At 37.1% G+C, this 9,651-nt stretch overlaps 1 long non-coding RNA gene across 1 annotated transcript; it reads right to left on the reverse strand.

Moving 5' to 3' along the window:
* Positions 1 to 3,278: 3,278 nt before the first annotated feature.
* LOC143224825 (uncharacterized) lies at positions 3,279 to 8,560 on the reverse strand. Its single transcript, XR_013013460.1, has 3 exons — positions 8,131 to 8,560; positions 5,611 to 5,736; positions 3,279 to 3,422 (listed from the first exon to the last, which is right to left on the reverse strand). It is a non-coding gene; the product is annotated as an uncharacterized LOC143224825 (long non-coding RNA).
* Positions 8,561 to 9,651: the final 1,091 nt, after the last annotated feature.

A 9,651-nucleotide genomic window follows, 5' to 3' on the forward strand; every position in this document is an offset into this window, starting at 1 on the left:
TAGCGCAGACAGCCCTCGTGTAGCTTTGCGTCAAATTCTAAAACAAATAAACAAAACTACAACGTGACATTTAAAATGAACAATAATATATAATTGTTTCTGAATAAATGTTATTGTAGTTAACAAACTTTATGTAACATAATAATAGAATATGGTTTGTTCAATGCAATGATATAATACTAAGATTTTTCCTCAACAAGTGGTACATTGGTTATTGTTATGGTTTCATGTTTCTAAACCAAGGACATGGTTGAAAAGAAAAAAAACAAGCACTAAATCGCACTAGTAAAATAAAACTTAGAAAAGTGCTAATTTATTTGGGTAGCCTGATAATTATTAAATATTTACACACACACGCACGCACACAAATTTTGTGTTTTAAGACAAACTGTTGGCTTTTGACCTACTCCTTTGCCCGGCATGGCCAAGCGTGTTAAGGCGTGCGACTCGTAATCTGAGGGTCGTGGGTTCGCATCCCGGTCACTCCAAACATGCTCGCCCTTTCAGCTGTAGGGCGTTATAATGTGACGGTCAATCCCACTATCCTATTCGTAAAAGAGTAGCCCAAGAATTGGCGGTGGGTGGTGATGACTAGCTGTCTTCCCTCTAGTCTTACACTGCTAAATTAGGGAGGGATAGCACAGATAGTCCTCGAGCAGCTTTGTGCGAAATTCAAAAACAAACAAACAAACCTACTCGTTTATTTTTATTTAAAATAGATAATATTTTTGTAAAGCTTTTACCCACTAGAGTTTGAAAACTCGTGATATAATTTTATCGATGTCGTTTTTCCAAACAAAACTAAATGGGTGAGTTTATACATTTGCTACTTTGAAACCCGGAGTTTGATTTCTGTGAGTGAGTAAAGCGCATATAGCCCAGTGTGTAGCTTTGCGCTAAAGCAGAACAAACAAACTCGCCTCTAGCTTCCATCGGTGGGTCAGTGGTGAATTTGCGGAGTTAAAAAGCTAAAATCCAAGGCTCGATTCCCATCGCGTAACTTTGCGCTCAAACGAAACAAACAAACTCACCTCTAGCATGTTCGGATACATCTTGGAGCAGGTGGTGGTAGGGAACCTCAGGCAGCGTTTCATCGAAATCCCGTTCATAATAATCTTTCTTGTTGAGAGCGTGGAGACAGCACCGAGAGTAAAAGCACAGTTGGACTTGCCGCGGGAACGATCCTTAAAGTTATGATAGAGAAACGCCACTATTCGCCAGCTAAAGTTTAACAACATCTGCTGGAAAATGTGCCCAATCTGAGAATAGGAACCATTCATACGAGTCAATAAAGAATAGAACTTGGCCTTGTAGTCAAAAGAGTCGATCTGTCCGCCGGCAGACAGTATCGGAATCTCCCAGACCGCTGTGTATCGAGCCACTGGTGCCAGGGCGTACGGACAGAGTGGACCGAGAAAAACATCAACGAGTTGGCTGTAATACATGTCGATGCGGCCAAGGGCCGTAAGTGAATGAGCATTTCGTGTCTCGGGCGTAAACTTTGATGGTACGATCTCCTAAGATGCCCTGGTCCTGAACGGATTTCACGGCGTACTCAATGGAAGGAAGAATCTTATGACGGGCGTATGGTAGGCTGTGGTTTTCTGGAACGAGAACTAACAAATTGATAGGCCGTTTATTGTGGTCAACTTCACGTTTATATTGACCATTGGTCAAACTGGACACTTCCACGTGCTTTAGGGTATTGTTAGATACTCTCCTGATACCTTCACCTTTAGTTTTTACAGTTAATACCGCGAAACACAAGACTACATGAAGTTTAAACAACACAGACATATCTGGTCAAAGTAATTATTACCGATACTAGAAGCTTAAAAATTCAACAGTTAAATATTTTCCATACAAACAGATGTATGGAGATTCTCGCTGTCTAATTTTTTTTTTGTGTTTTTTTTTCACCTTTCTGCCAATCAAACGTTAAAGAAAACTGGTCATAGTTCGTGTTTCAAAGTTACGGAAGTTTATTTTACGGACAGGTGGATTTTTAAGAAATGGGGAAAGCTCTTATCGTGTTTAGGTAAATCTCTACACCGTAAGTGAATAACTTTACAACGAGTACAACTTATTGCCACTGATGAGATACATCTGTTCTACTGACTAGTGGACTTACTGCTGGATCTTAAATAAACTGCGTCGACAGCCCATAGATTCTTTATGTGGCTCAAGAGCTTTTCAGATGTGGCGCCCTCTCGTAGTCAGTACTTCTATTCTGAAGAGCGTTTGATCGAGTCGGTGATTATAAACTTTCTGTTTGTTTTAAAGCATAGTGGCGACGTATCGTAACGAAAACTAACATAATGATATTTCGAACTAAACGTATGGTTCAGTTTAAGAGCAAACTGTTTTCCAGTTTTTCGGACTTTGCGAAATGTTCTAAGTTTTTAAGCCAACCGATTTACCGCTTAACCACTGCGTTGGAGGGAGGATTTGACTTTCATATCACGTATTATCAGACAACAAAAAATACACGAGGTCAATGCTAATGAACGTATTGTTTTCTGTCGTGTGATATTTTTTTCTCATTACGTAATAGGCTGTATTTCGGAATGCTATTCTTTCAAGTCCTGTCTCCACATGTTTTCACTCTCACTCACGAGAGGTATTGCGGTATGTCTGCGGACTTGTCATGCTAGAAACCAGGTTCCGATACCCGTGTTTTGTCCAACGGATATTCCATTGTATATTTTGTGCTTAACTACAAACAAACCGCGCTTTCAGGTGCGTGATTAGAGTGACAGTTAAATCTCATTATTAAATCAGAGTAGTCTAAGAATTGCGCAGCGACTGATCTATTTCTTCAACATTACGAACGTCTATCACACGTAGTTCTTGTCTAGCTTAACGCGAAAAATTCCGAAAATAAATCATTATATCGTAGTATAAACAAACACATTACATTAACTCAATTTAATGTAGTGCGTTAACAAACGCATCAATTTCTAATGTAGTGCGTTAACAAACGCATCAATTTCTAATGATGTAGTGCGTTAACAAACGCATCAATTTCTAATGTATTGCGTTAACAAACGCATCAATTTCTAATGTATTGCGTTAACAAACGCATCAATTTCTGATGTAGTGCGTTAACAAACGCATCAATTTCTGATGTAGTGCTAACACATTTCTTCAAATTGTTTTTTACAAACTAAAAATTATAGCAAATAGAATACGTTAATATTTGTGATATGGAAAAATAGTCTGAGAACTAGTTCAGTCCTTACTATCTATTTAACAAATGATAATAACTGTAATTTCCACTTTATTTGACGACTCTTTAGTCCACTTACAATATTTCAAAACTCACCAACTTTGTCTTTATAACAGCAGCAAAAAGCCGTACTGTCTATCCACCAATTGCATTCATTAAGATTTCCCAGACTTAGGCTGCAGTGATCTTCCATCTTAAAACAAACAGACACTTAAGAAATGTCAGGTGTATTCTCAAGACGGCTGACATGGTATGTTTCAAATATCTGATTTGGTTACTTAATCAGTAATATTATTCACCACAGCTTTCAGAGTGTCAAAAACCACACACTCAACATTTTCACATAATTATCCTAACCTATTTCCATTAAAAGACAGACTGATAGATTGCTCGTTCCGCAACTTTAATAAAAATTAATATAAAAGTGATTTGTTAACAGAAATTGATCGCTACATCATACGTGATGTTGTTGGAGCTGAGTGTCTCTGACCATTAAATATCGACGTTAAAAATAATACCACCTGCACTAGACATTAAAATTATTTTACCAAGAGTTAGATATCACTATGGTATTTAAAAAACAGCATTTTATGTATAAACACACGATGGTGAATGAATATCTCTTGTGAACAAGTGTAATCTGATTTCGAAACCAGTTGTGTTTGTTTGTTTGTTTGTTTTGACACCAGCTACTAAGGAGCTATCTGTAGCTAGCCGTCCCTAATTTATAGTAAGACTAGAGGGAAGGCAGCTAGTCATCACCGCCAACTCTGTTCTTTTACCAACGAATAATGGTTGACTGTCACATCACAGGCCCTCACGGCTGAAAGGGATATGTTTGGTGCGACGGGACTCAAACCGCGATCCTCGATTATGAGTCAAACGCCTTAACACTTTGGCCATGCGCGGCCAAGAAACCAGTTGTGACCGTACACGACCAATTGAAGCGATATACTGCGGTTTGAGCCGTTTGCGGCCCGGCATGGCCAGGTGGATTAAGGCGTTCGACTCGTAATCTGAGGGTCGCTGGTTCGAATCCTCGTCACACCAAACATGCTCGTCCTTTCAGCCGTAAAGCGTTATAATGTGACAGTCAATCCCACTATTTGTTGGTAAAAGAATAGCCCAAGAGGCTGGCGGTGGGTGGTGATGACTAGTAGCCTCCCTCTAGTCTTACACTGCTAAATTAGGGTCGGCTAACGCAGATAGCCCTCGTGTAGTTTGCGCGAAATTCAAAAAACAAACAAACAAAAACAAAAACAAAGCATTCTCTGCCTTTGTCAGCACAACTCTTCTTTGATACTAATCAGCTAAGCCGTTCAGTTTTGTGCTAAATAGACAACGTGTACTTTACAACTGCGTGTCTTCATATAACTGGTTTTAAGGAAATAATTTCAACAATCTATTAAAACATGCTCAAATTCTATAAACTTCCAGTTAAACTTGAAATTTTGCTCATCTAAGAAAATGACATTTTCTTAGTTTTTGGAAAATAGGAAGTCGGTTATCGATTTATTTCTAATAAAGGACAAATAAAGTCTAATACCTGATCAGATTTCCCGTTTGTTTGCTGTTGTTTGTATTTCATTGGTAAGTGCATAGGTTGCCAACGTTTTTCATGTTTTTAAATATAATGTAATTGCTGAGTCATACATTCAAGCCCATCGATGACTCAACGATAAGTCTGAGGGTTTATAAAGCTGAAAATTGGGGTTTCAGTTCCTGCGATAGGCCAAATAGAGAATTTCCATTTTGTGTCTTTGTGTTAAGCAATAAGCAAAGATAAATACATGGTATCATTTAAAGAAAACGACATGAGCACTTCGTAATAAAACGCTCTTACTGAACAGTAATGGTTTGTTTTGTTTTTGAATTTCGCGCAAAGCTACACGAGAGCTATCTGCGCTAGCCGTCCCTGATTTAGTAGTGTAAGCCTAGAAGGAAGGTAGCTAGTCATCACCACCTACTGCCAACTCTTGGGCTACTCTTTTACCAACGAATAGTGGGATTGACCGTCACATTATGATGCTCCCACGGTTGAAAGGGCGAGCATGTTTGGTGCGACGAGGTTTCGAACTCATAACTCTCAGATTACGAGTCGAGCGCCTAAACTTATCCGTAGGCCCGGCATGGCCAGGTGGTTAAGGCGCTCGACTCGTAATTATTTAACTCGATTACATTTATTGAATGAACTGGCGTTTGTGATTTAAACATTAATTTCAAAGTGCTTTCCTTTACGAATATACTGCGTGTCTTTTAAATACTTCTGTTATGTTATACTAGCGAAATATTAAATATAGGCTTGGCATGTACTGGTGGTTAGGACACTTGATAAGAAATCTGCAGGTTGCAGGTTCAAAATTGTCACTAATCATGCTTACCTTTCAAACCGCGGAGCATTATAACGTGAAGATCAATCCCTTTTTTGTTGGTAAAAAGTCAAGTCTTGGTGTTGGTTGGTGTTGACTAGTTGACTTCCCCTTAGCCTACCATTTCTAAATGAAGAACTGTAGACAAACACAGTTAGCCCTCAGTGACTTTCCCCAAAGTTCAACAAACAAACCAATCAAAATTTGCATTTCTTTTCGGAATTATCAATTACTTAACGAATTATAAACAAAAATATCACTTATTGTGTAATGGTTTGAATTAACGAGCCAATTACCTGATACATCACTTGACCTCAAAACAAGATATTGAATATTGTTTCTTTCGAGCTTTCAAAACGTTATCAAATTTTACTATAATGGATTACAAAATAAAGGTCTAACAATCCGTATACCATACTACTGGTATAAATAATTTATTCTGGTATATATAATCAAAAACCGAATTTTTATCCGGTTTACTTGCAGAAGTGGTTTCAACTCCGAGTTTTACGCCTAGCCTTCTTGTCCGTACGAAGGGTGTGTCGTAAATTGTTTAATCTGTTCAACTTTGTTTTAATAATAATTTCTTTGTATTGACACGCTTATTTCTATTTCTTTATATTTTTTTCTTTTAACCCTTAATAACGTGTTAAAAACAGCTTAACTTTATATTTTTTTCCGCTTTATATAAACATTTAGTACTGTATAACTGAATAATAAATTCGTTTCACATCTTAATGCAGAAACAAACAGGACACTATCCGCCTCATGACAGATGTAGCCAAGTGGATAATAAATATAAATAGAGCACAAAATGTTGTTTCTTTCAGTATCTGCTCAGCAGACTTTCAGATACCTCAGCAGATGTCGACGTGGTTAATTTTGTTTTCCAAAGTGACCTTTTAAACGAAAACTCTTTCACAGAATCTGTTTTATATTTTGTCAGTCACGCCTTTCATGTGAGTTTAGTAAAAGAGTTGCAGATGTACATGAGTTTAATAAGCCCTGAATTATTATTGGTAGAGAATTTGAAAGCTGGACCAATCATAGCCAGGTTTAAAACGTTGTTTGTATTTCCTCGATAATTAAGAAGCGGTAGTTGTCGTCTGTGATATAACAATAAAAATACATGTGAGATTATGCTTTTGATATACATACAGCGTTTGGGATATTTGTAGCACGAGAATTTATAGCACGAGAAGTTCTAAAATTACGTTTTTGATATTATCTAAGAAAGGCTATACTTAATCTTTTTCAAATGTACGAGGTCGCTTTATCACTAATACTGTCAAGATTTTATTAACATAAATTAGTTCACATATGAATCGACAGATGTCGCTACAAACTGTCAAACCTGTGACATAAAATGCGAAATTGCGTTCTCATGTCAATTGTATCTTTCTTTGTGATTATATATATATATATATATATATATATATATAGAGAGAGAGAGAGAGAGAGGCTTAGTTATAACTTATGTTCTATCTCTCTGTTATCGTTTCAATAACTGCAGCACCATTTAAATAATACAGTTGGGTAAATATTTCATCACATCGAAATTTCGATGGTTTGTTTCGGTTCTAGTGCTGGTTTAAACAGCCAATTATTCTTCCTACCCCTACAACAAATTTGTAGGGTTTTCTTACCCTTTATTATTATTATTAAATGATATAAATTATTTGATTTTGTATTTAATCAATGAATCTTTTTAGTGTGATATTAAGGTATGTATTATCTGAAAGAAGTTTCATAATTAATTAATTTAATTAAGTGTTCCTTCTGTATAATAGAATATTATGAATAGCTATCCAATCTAAATCTATGGACAAATTGTATTTTTCAGTTGCTATGTATATATATATATATATATGTTTTAGAAATAATTCAAATGTGGAAAACATTACAAGTATTCAAACTGGGAAATTTCTAGGGCCTATCATTTTGAAATTTAAAAAAATATTTAATCAATTGTTAGAGGATAAGTGTTTGTTTGTTTTTCATTTTTGTTATTATACTTGCCGTGTCCACCGGGTATCAAAATCCACCTTTTGACATTATAAACCCTGAGACTTTCTGATTAGCCCACGAAGGGCGAGAGACCAGTGTAATACAAACATTTCCGCCCCAGGGAGGAAGTTCTAGATTTAAATGGCCCTACATGGCCAGGTGATTAAGGCACTCGAACCGTAACTCGAGGATCGTGGATTCGAATCCCTCACATCAAACACGCTTGTCCTTTCAACCATGGGGGCATTATTATGTTATGGTAAATCCCACTATTCGTTGGTAAAAAAAGTAGCCCAAGAGTTGGCGGTGGGTGGTGATGACTAGCTGCCTTCTCTCTAGTCTTACACTGATAAATTAGGGACGGCTAGCGCAGATAGCCCTCATGTAGCTTCGCGCGAAATTCAAAACAAACCATACCAAACCTAGATGAAAATAACTAACCTGCAGAAGATGACATTGATATAGGTGCTGTCAACGTGAACCGTACCTTATACACTATACAAACTAAACTACTAGATCACATACCTTTCGGACATGGTCGTTCATATTTTTTGGCCCGGCATGGCTCGGTAGTTAGAGCCCTTTACTCGCAATCCGGGGATCGCGGGTTCGAATTCACATAACACCAAACATGTTCGCTCTTTCAACCATGGGGTCGTTAGTCAATCCCGCTATTAATTAGTAAAAGAATACCCAAAGCGTTGTCAGTGGGTAGTGGTGAAAAGCTGCCCTCCTTCTAGTCTTTCTCTGGGAAATTAGGGTTTGCTAGAGCAGATATCTCTTGTAGCTGTGCGCGAAATTCAAAACAAACCAAACCCTGTTTCTGAATTGCTGGTGAGAGGTAAGGCAACCAGTCAGCTGTATCCATTACGCGGTTGCTATTAACCAACTAGCGGAGATGATAGTTACAGTTATAACACCCATACTGAATGTGTAGAGCGTGTTCTGCAACATCTCGCGAATTGAATCTTCTAATCCGCAAATTCTCACGCTAACCGTTTGGTCACGCGCTGGGAAAACCAATCCAGTTTCATTACGTACCAGTTCCGTTAATTGTTCGCAATTATTGGATGTAAGTAAATAAACAGATAATGATTACAACTACACCATTTCTTATAATTAATTATTCAATAGATATCAGCTACTAATATATTAATATGTTTTTAGTGTTGCTGTTGTTAATGTAACGTAATAATGTTTGAGCTAATCTTAACAATAGTGATATAGTTTGTATAACTATATAATTAAGTATAGTTTTCTAAACTTATATATGTGCATATAACACAGAATTTCAGAACGTATGGTCTGATATCAAATCAGCACAATCACAGACTCTTCAACACGCTGTTCGTATTTTCCGCTGATGTCACGAATTTATACAATTTTAATTTTTCTAGTAACAAACAAAATTGTTACTCATTTGAGAAACACCAATCAAAGTGACAGGCTGTTAGTATCAGGACCTTAATTCCATAAGCACAGAACAAAATATAGTAGACCAAAACGTACGATAACGTATCTTCGATCGTGCCTCAGTAATGTAAAACAATTGCGCAAACATATGTGCAGATGTCATCTAAAAGAACGCAATCATACAGTAATGAAACAGATAAACAGCTGAAATCATTTTACTTCACTTGGAAAATTATTAGTGTGCGTTTTTCTTATAGAAAAGCCACATCGGGCTACCTGCTCAGCCTACCGAGAGGAATCGCACCCCTGATTTTATCGTTGCACATCCGGAGACATACCGCTGTACTAGCGGGGGGCGAAATTATTAGTAGTACCATGATATTGAAGCTTTCACAGGTCCTACAATATCCAGATGAACAATATCATAAATAATGGACTATTTAAGACTTTTAAACACCTTTGTAGTAAACACCGTAACTGAGAACACAGGGCTTTCCTTATTTCTATAATGTTGCTTAGCAACACAACAACATACAGTATCATTGATTGGAAGATAAGGTAGATGTATCGCGTACCTGAAAGAAAGCACCTCTACATATACATTCATACATATAGGTAATATATATTTATTTA

The sequence above is a fragment of the Tachypleus tridentatus genome, chromosome 9 (assembly GCF_004210375.1).
Source record: "Tachypleus tridentatus isolate NWPU-2018 chromosome 9, ASM421037v1, whole genome shotgun sequence".
In the NCBI taxonomy this organism is placed as follows: Eukaryota; Metazoa; Arthropoda; class Merostomata; order Xiphosura; family Limulidae; genus Tachypleus; species Tachypleus tridentatus.